Genomic DNA, 9,802 nt, shown 5'->3' on the forward strand with positions numbered 1-9,802 from the left:
CTATGTATGGTGATAGATGCTAACTGGATTTGTGGTTATCATTTTGCAGGGCGTGTACACAAATACCAAGTTGTTATGTTGTACACTTGAAGCTCATGTTCTATGTCAATTACACCTCAATTTAAAAAGATAAGTAGTAAACATTGACTATTAAAAAGATAATTAGTAAACACTGACTAGACCGAAGAGAAGTATTGAACTCAGGGAGTGTTTTCTTCAGATTATAATCAGTTTATGAGTCCCCTTTTCCCTTTGTAGTGGTGCTTTTTGAACTATGAATAGCAGCTTAGAGAAGGGTTGTGATGTCAAGTCAGGAGGTCATGACATTCTTTCTGAAAGATGCAGTACAACAGACACATATTGTACCACATCCAGTGAATTTAAGTTTTCTTTATAAAACATACATTACTCCTAGCCGTGTGTGTACTGGATCACCACGTAAAATGTAGCTGTATTTCTTCTTACTTGAAATTAGACAATTGAGGGAACTCTAAACTATACAGTTTATTCCAGGAATGAGAGACAAGAAGGGAGATGAGAAAAGGTGCTGGGGAAAAGTACCCACCAGGGACTGTCTTTGCGTCACTTTTCCTGGGCTGGCAGTCCCGTTCTAGACGAGGAAATAGCAAATACTCAGATGCCAGCTATGAATAGTACAGGATTAGCTGATGGGCTTAAAGTAGCGATACATCAACTCCTCGCAACACAATATTCAGTAACTTGCCAAAGACCACCCAGCTAGAGGAGAAAGAAGTCTCCTGTAATTTCAGAGCAGTATTTTTTCCCAAGATGTTTTGGTGGCTGTCCCTAAAGCTGCTGTGTAAGCAGTGGGGCACCTGCCACACTTCCCTCACTGCCACTTGTATCACCGGGACCAGGAATGTTCTGGCTAATTACTTTCCTGCCCTCACGACTCAGTTTTCTCTATCTCCGGGCTGTCTGCTCACCATTAAGTTCTTTTTTGTTTTTTAATTGAATGTCTATTTTTATTAATTTAATTTTTTTTAAGTTTATATATTTGAGAGAGAGAGAGACAGAGCATGTGTGCGCAAGTGGGGGAGGGGCAGAGAGAGAGGTAGAGAGAGAATCCCAAGCAGGCTCCACACTGTCAGCACTAAGCCCGACTTGGGGTTCAATCCTAGGATTTTGAGATTATGACCTGAGCCAAAGAAAGGTGAGGATGCTCGACCAACCTGAGCCACCCAGGCTCTCCTATTTTTATGATTTTTGTTTAGATTTTAAAAATTTTTAAAGAGCTCTATTGAGGTAAAACTGATATCCTAAAAACTGCACATATTAAATGTGTTCAGTTTGATGAGTTTGAACATATGCACACACTCTTGAAAGAATCGCCACAATCAAGGTCATAAACAACCAACACCTCCAAAAGTTTCCTTGCTCCTTGTTTCGCTTTTGTTTTTTGTGTGTCTATTAAAAACACTTAACATGAGCCCTACCTTCTTAAGTGGTTTAAGTGCACACACAGCACAGTAATGTTAACTCTATCATCCTCCAGATCTCTAGAACGTCATCTTGCAGGGCTGAAACTCTGTACCCATTGAGAACAACCGCTTCCCATCTCCCCCTACCTCCAGGCTCTGGGGACCACTGTTCTCTGCTTCCATGAGTTTGATTATTCTAGATACTTTATAGAAGTGGAATCATGCAGTATTTTTCCCTTTGGGACTGGCTTATTTCACTCAACATAGTGCTCTTTGTTCCATCCATATTGTTGCAGATGGCAGGATTTCCCTTTTTCTTTTTTATTAAAAGTTTTTTTTAATATTTATTTATTTTTGAGAGTGAGAGAGACAGGCATGAACAGGGGAGGGGCAGAGAGAGAAAGAGAGAGGGAGACACAGAATCTGAAGCAGGCTCCAGGCTCTGAGCTGTCAGCACAGAGCCCGATGGGGGGCTCAAACTCACAAACCGTGAGATCATGACCTGAGCCGAAGTCGGACGCTTAACCAACCGAGCCACCCAGGCGTCCCCTGTACCACACTTTTTAAACACTCATCTGTGGGTGGACATTTAGGTTTTTACATCCTGGCTATTGTAAATAATGCTGCAATGACCATGGTCACCATTAAATTCTAAACTGCTCTAGCTCTTACACATTCAACTACGTATAATGTGACCCTTAATCAGCCCAATATCCCACTGGGTCTTTTTCCTCTTCTTGTGAAGACTTCAGGCTCCCTGACTCCATTCACATCCCTGACTTGATTGGTCCCCTCCCTGCTGACCTCATCTGCGACTCTGTGGTGGTAACTTCTCACCTGCTGGCTTCTTTTCTAGCTCCTTCCAAACCTGGATTCGTTGGATCCTTCATTCCCCACTTTTTAAACGGCTCTGAAGAGATGACATCACAACTACTGCCTACTCAGAATGTAGGTGCTATTTGGATCTAACTTTTTAACTTCTCTATTTATACCTAAAAGAGCTGTTCCAAACATTCTCCTTCCACCCTGTGCCCTCCTTCCCCCTCCTCACGGTTCCCAAAGACGGGGAGGCCGCACAGGAATAAGCCTTCCCTTCACAGCGATGCCTGTACTGGGCGGGTTTTCTTCTTGGGACTCTGTTCTCAGCATTGGCTTGCAAGGCTGACTGGATCCACCTAGATCTAATTAGGAGGGAGAAACCACACGGTAATTCAAACAGGAAGAGTTGAGGGGCGTCTGGTGGCTCAATTGGTTAAGCGTCCGACTCTTGGTTTCTGCTCAGGTCATGATCTCACAGGCGTGAGTCCCAGCCCCGCCTCGGGCTCCGTGCTGACGGCGTGCAATCTGTCGCCCGTTCTCCCTCTGCCCCTTTCCTCCTTGCTCTCGACCTCTCTCTCTCAAAAATAAATAAACATTTGAAAAAAAACTCTTAAAAAGAAAAAAAAAAACCAACCAGGGAAAGGTTAGTGTCAAGAATTGCTAATTTTGGGGCGCCTGGGTGGCTTAGTCGGTTAAGCGTCCGACTTTCGCTTAGGTCATGATCTCGCGGTTCGTGGGTTCGAGCCCCGCGTCGGGCTCTGTGCTGACTGCCAGCTCAGAGCCTGGAGCCTGTTTCAGTCTGTGTCTCCCTCTCTCTCTCTGACCCTCCCCTGCTTACGCTGTCTCTCTTTCTCTCCTAGAAATAAATAAAAATATTAAAAAAAAATTGCTAATTTCACAGGGACTGCTAGTGCCCCCAAGGGGGAGTCCCCAAGACCCCCACCCCAGGGCTGTGATGAGGCCCTGCTGGGAGGTCGTGGCCACTCTCCACCAAAGGGCAGAGATGTCTCTGTGGCGCTGCATTGGCAGAACTTGCTGGGAATCTGCCAGCTCCCAAACACATTTAATCAGGTGGTATTTCAAAATTACACTTATTGGGGCATCTGGGTGGCTCAGTCGGTTAAGCAGTTAAGCGTCTGACTTCGGCTCAGGTCATGATCTCACTGCTAGTGAGTTCGAGCCCCGCATCCGGCTCTGTGCTGACAGCTCAGAGCCTAGAGCCTGCTTCAGATTCCGTGTCTCCCTCTCTGTGTCCCTCCGCTGCTTGTGCTCTCTCTCTCTCTCTGTCTTTCCCTCTCTCAATGAATAAACATTAAAAAAACAAAAAATAAAATTACATTTATTAATATTGCCAAATATCTGATCTCATAAAACAAGTCTTGAAGTAACAGGAGGCGGTCAGCTCACTGTGGCAGATAGAAGCTTCTGAAATTCTAACTTTTGCTTGAGAGCTCAAATGTTTTTATTGGCAACTAACACTGTCAGTTGTTTTTGAAGGGAGAGGCTCACTTCGTTCATTGCCAAGAAGACATCTGCCAACCCCATGTCTGAGCGGCCACAGGTTCTCTGTCAGTAATTGTTTCTTTTCTTTTTTAATTTTTTTAAATGCTTTATTTATTTTTGAGAGAGAGACAGTGTGAGCAGGGGAGGGTCAGAGAGAGAGGGAGACACAGAATCCGAAGACAGGCTCCAGGCTCTGAGCTAGCTGTCAGCACAGAGCCCGAAGCAGGACTCGAACCCACGAACTGTGAGATCATGACCTGAGCTGAAGTGGGACGCTTAACTGACTGAGCCACCCAGGCACCCCAGAAATTGTTTCAAGTACCGATGGTGACCCACAAACGTGCGGGTGGCTTGGCCCACCACTCAGTGTGCCTTCCCTTGAGAGAACCACTGTTCTCTCGTTTCCAGCAGCAAATATACCTTCAAGGGTCACGATTTCCTAATAGTAATCATCCCTGCTCCATCCAGCACATTCTTTTTTGCGAGGGGGCAGAGAGAGAGAGATGGAGACACAGAATCAGAAGCAGGCTCTGGGGTCTGAGCTGTCAGCACAGAGCCCCATGCAGGGTTCAAAATCATGAACCGTGAGATTGTGACATGAGCCAAAGTAGGATGGTTAACAGACTGAGCCACCCAGGTGCCCATCTGTCAAGGACATTCTTAAGTGCAACTGGCTTTTCTTCCTTTCTCCTGTGTGTGCAAAGGCCAGGGGGCTTGGCTTGTGCTGAGCTACAGTAGTCGCTGCTTTGGCACCAATGTTGAAAATAAAACACAGTGAAAAGATGAATAACATCTTAGTAGTTTGGACCTCAGGGGTCCCCTGGAAGCATCTTGAAGACCCACAGAAGTCCACAGACTACCCTGTTGACGCAGTAGAAGGGAATGGGTTTTGAAGTCTGAGGGGGGCCCCATCTGAGCCTGATGACAGAGTGGGTGTCTTCATTAATAGAATGGGCCTGCCCCACACTTGACTTACCATAAAAAGTCAAATAATGCTTGCAAAACATGACACTCTTCAGAAAGGGTTGGTCTACTCTTTTCTTAATTGTTTTTTCAATGTTTATTTTTGAGAGACAGAGTGTGAGCAGGGGAGGGGCAAAGAGAGAGGCAGACACAGGATCTGAAGCAGGCACCAGGCTCTGAGCTGTCAGCACAGAGCCTGACACAGGAGTCGAACCCACAAGCCCAAACTTCACCACCTGAGCTGAAGTCGGAGGCTTAACCAACTGAGCCACCCAGGCGCCCCAGGGTTCGTCCACACTGAAGCCTCTAATCAGACTCAAAAGGGGCTGATTAAGAAATTCCAACTCCTTAACATTCAGAAAGTCAGAACTGAGTATTAGCATGCGGTAACCTTGACGGCCTCATTTCACTGCAAAAGTTATGCTAAACATGCCTAAAACTCCTGCATCTTGCTGGAAAATGTTCTTGCAGAAACAGGAATGGAATTGCAGTGAGCCCCCAGCTGCTTCAGCAATGCAGGTGTACCCGTGGGAGTGTGATAGCTGTGACAAAGGACTCAAGGGGGAAATAACGCTCTGGTCCAAACCATGAGTCCAAACTGTGGGCGCTAACTGGAATCTAGGCACCCGGTCTTGGGGCACTGTGGGTTGCCTGATGTTAAAGCCAGAAGCTGCCTTCAGAATAATGAACCGACTCTCCTTTTCACACTGACAGCGGAGCCAGAGGAAGTGATGTAGCAGGTGCAGCATGCGGTTAGGACGTGGGCTCTAACACGCGAGGAGCTGGTTACAAAGTCTACCTTGCTCTCTTCATGGTCACGTGGCCTTAGACCAGCCCTCTGATGCCTGTGGGCCTCGGCTTCCTGTCACAGAATCCCCCAAAAGCAGCGTGGCCAGGACCGCGGGAGGGAACGGCGCCTGCAAGGCACTTAGTGCAGGGCCTGGCACGTGGTAAGTGCTGGATGAGACGTCAGCTGTCATTTATTCATATTCCCGTGATGTGACTTGCCCAACGCCTGCTCCAAATTTTGGGCAGATTTTGAATCCCCTTGTTTTGAATTTATCTTATTTGCTAAATTTTATTTTCATCTGTTGGAAACAACACATACCATGCTACAGCTGCCATGTTTAAACTTTGAACGTTCCTTAATTCCATCTTTCGGTAAGAGGAGCTGAGTCACGGGGGCTCCTGGCTGGCTTGGTCAGTAAAGCACGTGACTCTTGATCTTGGGGTTGTAAAGATCAAGTCCCAGGTGGGGTGTAGAGATTCCTTAAAAATAAAATCTTTGGAGCGCCTGGGTGGCTCAGTCATTGAGCCTCTGACTCTTTATTTTGGCCCAGGTCGTGATCTCATGTTCGCAGCCTCGAGCCCCATGGACAGCGTGGAAACTGCTTGGGAATCTCTCTCCCTCTCTCTCTCTCTGCCCCTCCCCTGCTTGTTTACGCTTGCTTTCTCTCTCAAAATAAATAAACTTAAATAAAATGAAATAAAATAAAATCTTTTTTTTAAAAAAAGAGGAAGTGACTCACCTAATTCTGAACAGTGATGCTTTTATTGTAGAAGCGGTGGGAGATTTCTGCTCTGACTATCCATTGTCTCCAAACACTGTTGTGCTTATCATCATTCTTGAGTGGTATAGTTTGCCCTCAGGGCTTGAGCCACTTACAACATGTGATCCCTGCTTTCAAAGAAGTTAAGAAAACAACTCATGGTTTATTTGTGTCTGTTTCTTTTCCTCCCCCGTTCACAGGAGAGAAAAGCATTCATCGATGAAGTAGTGAGGGATTATGGGAAAACAAGTACAATGAAATTCCAGAAAAATTCATTGGGGGATATAATGGGATTGGTGATTGGCTCCTGCTCCCAATCGTTTTGGTAACCTTGCAGTAATGCAGCTCCTATGTTAACTGGATTTGGGGGACACCATTTATAGGGCTTTACTCTATACAAATGTGGCTACAAGGTAATGTATGATTTTTTTTTTTTTTAATTTCTAGGAGAGAGAGAGAGACAGCGTGAGCAGGGGAGGGTCAGAGAGAGAGGGAGACACAGACTCTGAAACAGGCTCCAGGCTCTGAGCTGGCAGTCAGCATAGAGCCCGACGCGGGGCTCGAACCCACGAACCGCGAGATCATGACCTAAGCGAAAGTCGGACACTTAACCGACTAAGCCACCCAGGCGCCCCGGTAATGTATGATTTTTAAAAAATGTTTTTATTTATTTTTTGAGAGCAAGAGCACGCGAACAAGGGAGGGGCAGAGAGAGAGAGGGGGACTGAGGATCTAAAGTGGGCTCTGCGCTGACAGCAGACAGGCTGACGTGGGGCTTGAACCCACGAACTGTGAAATCATGACCTGAGCCGAAGTTGGCCGCTTAACCGATTGAGCCACCCATATATATATATTATATTTATATATATGTATATACCACACATATAAATATATTATAATTATATATATATATATATAATTAACCATGAAAGAGTCCAAAGGCAAGGGCACAGATTGTGCTGGTTACACATCTCAGCCAGCATGTTTCCACGGAAACAGTGAGGGGCTGTCCCCCTCACTGAGGTACAGCCTCAGGGTCAATGGCACACGCCGCTCCACTCGCCCCTGTGCTGTCTGCCAAAGAAGTCTGGCTGAGCCGTAAGGGAAGGGGCAGAGTGGGCTAAGCCAGACCTTGCTGCTCCAGTGGGTCTGCTGAGTAGCAGCCAGCACTGTCGGGGAGCTGGCGAGGACAGCAGGGTTTCAGCCCCACCCCGGACATGCAGGATCAGAGGAGAAAGTCACAGATCCCCAGGCGAGTTGTGCACATGAAGGTCGGGAAGCGTTGAGTTAGGGGAGGATATAGCTGGGACATCGGTGCTGCTCCCTGCTCACCAGACTAATAGAAGTTACTCCTGTTTGACTAACGTGTTCTCCGTCAGTTTTTTCTTGGGGGCCGACCTGGCAGACCTGAGATTCTCTTTCACTGTAGAAGGAGGGATACAGCCTCTCTACCAAAGGGCTGGCACAGGGCTGTCAGAAGGATGAAGGTTTTATTTTATCAGGACTGACGTGCAGCTGAGTGCTGTAAACCATCCCGACACTTTTCATATCAGGACACAAGCAGAAAAATATTTGCAGGCACATTGGGATAAGCAAATAGTGCTTGCTAGGGGCCAGAGGCCACCAACCAGCAAGCTTCCGGCCACCCTGGAGCTGTAGGGATCAAAGTCTCGGAACACAGGCAACACGAGCTATTGGAGCACGCCAGTGTTTATGATGCGGCAGTTGGTTAAGGAGCAGGAAATGGATCCGGTGTGCCCTGAGCAGTCCTGAGCAGACCCACCACCATGGTGGATTGGTCACCATCACGCCTAGGAGGAGCCACCGCTGCCATTCTGGCCCCAGACGGAGATGAGAAGATCATCACAAGGAAGCTTCGGAGAACAGAAATGGTAGCAATAGCTACGTGTTAGCTGTTTCTCTAAGCATGTTGCATGGATTAACTCGTCAACATAACAGCCTGATGAGATAGGTACTCTTTGTGATTTCCCTTTTACAGAAGAGGAAACTGAGGTACAGAGGTTAAATTAAGTTCCTTGCCCAAGATCACATGACTAGCGAACGCAGGAGGTCTAAATCCAGATTGTCTGCTCCACAGTCTGTCCTCTTTTTTTTAAATTTTATTAATGTTTATTTATTTGTGATTGAGAGAGAGAGAGAGCATGAGAGGTGGAGAGAGAGAGTGGGAGACGCAGAATCCGAAGCAGGCTCCAGGCTCTGAGCTGTCAGCATAGAGCCTGACATGGGGCTCGAACTCATGGAGTACGAGATCATGACCTAAGCCGAAGTCAGACATTTAACCGACTGAGCCACGCAGGTGCCCCAACACAGTCTGTCCTCTTAACCACCATGCTGTACCACCCCTCCAGCAGAAGATTACAGGGAAGAAAGAGATGCAGTACTAACTGGGAAAGACGTCCAGACTTGGCAGCCTGCGGTCCAGCCAGCTGAGGCCTCACATGCTCCTGGGGTTGCTGGGATACGTCCAAGTACTCAGGCTCCGCCTCGCTGGATCCTTTAAGTATATGTTCTTACAAAAATCATTACGTGAAAAAAACCAAACGCAAATGAATATAATGTGCTTTTGGCCCATTGACGGATAATTAGAACCAGATGCTCTGTCTTGTGCATCATGAATAAGGGTCTTGGTGATTTTTTTTTTTAATTTCTTTATAATAATGATCAGTGCAATATTTTAAAAGTTTTATTTTCTTTTAGTATAAATTCAAATGTATGTTGTTTCATGTCTGATCGTGTTAAGATTTTTAACAATTACATCTACAACATCCATCCCCCCTTCCCATTTCGAAACACGCAAGTGCTGTCTTGCAGAACCCCTTGGAATTTCAAACATTTACTCCATGAATGCTATCGGTTTGCCAACCTTCTTTCATCTTTGGACCTCCTTTTGGGGAACAATCTTGAGAACTCTTGTCAAATAATCATAGCAAGAATAGTAATACAAATAGACTGTTTTGAGTTCTTACTTTTTAAGATGAATTTAATTTTTGGACACAGCCAAGTTTGGTGACCCCTGATCCACTTTTTAAAAGAGACTGGGGGCGCCTGGGTGGCTCAGTCAGTTAAGTGGCCGACTTTAGCTCAAGTCATGATCTTGGGGTCTGTGGGTTCAAGCCCCACATTGGGTTCTGTGCTGACAGCTCAAAGCCTGGAGCCCGTTTCAGATTCTGTGTCTCCCTCTCTCTCTGCCCCTCCCCAACTCATACTCTCTCTCTCTGTCTCACAATAAATAAACGTTAAAAAATAAAAAATAAAATAAAATGAGACTGTATTTCTAGAGCAGTTTTCACAGCAAAGTGGAGCATAAATGTAGAGTAGCTATAATATCCCTTGGTGACCCTGTCACTATTAACAACCCACACCACAGAGATAGATACATTTGTTACAACTGACTGAACCCACACCAGCACATCAGTATCATTTAAAGTCCAAAATTTCCATTAGGGCCCACTTTTGGTGCAGTACATTCTATGGGTTTTGCTAAATACATAACAACATGTACCC

Source organism: Crocuta crocuta, unplaced genomic scaffold (genome assembly GCF_008692635.1).
Source record: "Crocuta crocuta isolate KB4526 unplaced genomic scaffold, BGI_CrCroc_1.0 scaffold144, whole genome shotgun sequence".
NCBI lineage: Eukaryota > Metazoa > Chordata > Mammalia > Carnivora > Hyaenidae > Crocuta > Crocuta crocuta.